Source organism: Cynocephalus volans, chromosome 2, assembly GCF_027409185.1.
Source record: "Cynocephalus volans isolate mCynVol1 chromosome 2, mCynVol1.pri, whole genome shotgun sequence".
Lineage (NCBI taxonomy): Eukaryota > Metazoa > Chordata > Mammalia > Dermoptera > Cynocephalidae > Cynocephalus > Cynocephalus volans.
In genome coordinates, this window is record NC_084461.1 from 185,502,930 (window position 1) to 185,504,465 (window position 1,536).

The following is a 1,536-nucleotide window of genomic DNA, read 5'->3' on the forward strand; positions in this document are numbered from 1 at the left end:
TTTCTTCTAATTTATCCATGATTGTATTTATACATGTATTTCCTTAATGCAACTAAAATTTATTTGGGATGAGGTGAGATTATTAATTGATTTTTTTTCCCGACTCAATTTTCCCGAAACTGTTTATTAACTATGTATTAACTAAGCTATCCCTTCCATTCTTTGGGGGTGCATCCTTTATTGTAACTAAACATATCTTCGCGCCATGCCCAAGGCAGTAGGGCTTGCTGCACCTACCCAGCAACTGAAATTCACAATCTCTGAATCCTGAACCACATCAAAGACAAATGTCAACCGCTGCAGGCTCAGTATCACAGCCTGAAGCTCGCATGTGACGAGCTGGCCAGTGAGAAGTCGGAGATACAGTGTCATTCTGTGGTGTACTACAAGATGTCCTACAGCCTGGACACTGAGATGCACAAGCAGGCTGAAATCGTCAAGAGGCTGAATGAGATTTGTGCCCAGGTCCTGCCCCACCTCTCCGAAGAGCAGCAGCTCTTGGGATCCATCAAGAGAGCTAAGCAGATCACCGCTCCATCATCTGACAGCAGCTCCAAGCCCACCAGCTGTCCCAGCTGCAGGCTCTGGCCCTGCCCCTAACCCCACTGCCTGTGGGGCTGCAGCCACCTTTGCTGCCAGTGATCAGCACAGGCGCTGGCCTCCTCTCACTGTCCCACGTCTCCAAGGAAGACAAGAACAGCCACGATGGTGACACCCACCAGGAAGATGATGGCAAGAAGTCAGATTAGCAGGCAGCCAGGATGGGGATGGTGGGGGGACAAAGAGGAGACAGAGGCCTGGAGAGAAAAGAATGTTTAGTGCAAGACACAGTGTAGCCCAGGATTGGCTAAACTCCAATAGTACTTATGGTAGCCACCTGCTGGGGTCCTACTCCTGCTCATGTGCCACCCTGCTGCTTTGCTCCAACACCCCCCAGTCCTGGCTTCCCTCCTCTTCCTCCCCTACAGCCTGAATAGGTGAATTCCTGCTCATACCACAGATGAGGCAAGCTGAGGCCTGGAGGGGCAAATGGGAGACAAGTTCATAAGGGAGCAAAACCTCAAGAAACCTAATACCCCTGGCACTTCCCCAGTTCACACTCATGTAAATAACAGTCTGCTTGCCAGGCCCCTCAGGGCACATGCCACAGCCTCCCACCCTGGCACTACATTCAAACATCATGGTAGCTGCCTCTTCCCACCCCAGGCACCCCATGTCTCCCCACTGGGACCCATCTCTCACCCCACTCACCTCCACTAGTTCCAGATGCTCCACATCCACCTGGTCCTCCCCCCTCCCCCACAAAAGAGGAGGCAAAGGGAAGCTAGCTTAGCTGGGACAAACAAGGTGGGGGTGGGTGGCCCAGGCTTTCTCTTCTCCCCTTCCCAAATAAAGATGAGGGTACTTTAAAAAAAAAAACAAGTGATCTGTTTTTGAGCTTTCTATTCTGTCCCTTGATTGGCCTGTGTATTCTAGACTTAATGCCATTCTCTGTAATTATTACAGCTTCACAATATGTTTACTGTCTTGTTGGGT

At 50.3% G+C, this 1,536-nt stretch overlaps 1 pseudogene; it reads left to right on the forward strand.

The window, feature by feature from the left end:
* Positions 1-205: 205 nt before the first annotated feature.
* On the forward strand, positions 206-749 carry LOC134370722 (TLE family member 5-like; annotated as a pseudogene).
* The last annotated feature ends 787 nt before the right edge of the window (positions 750-1,536 follow it).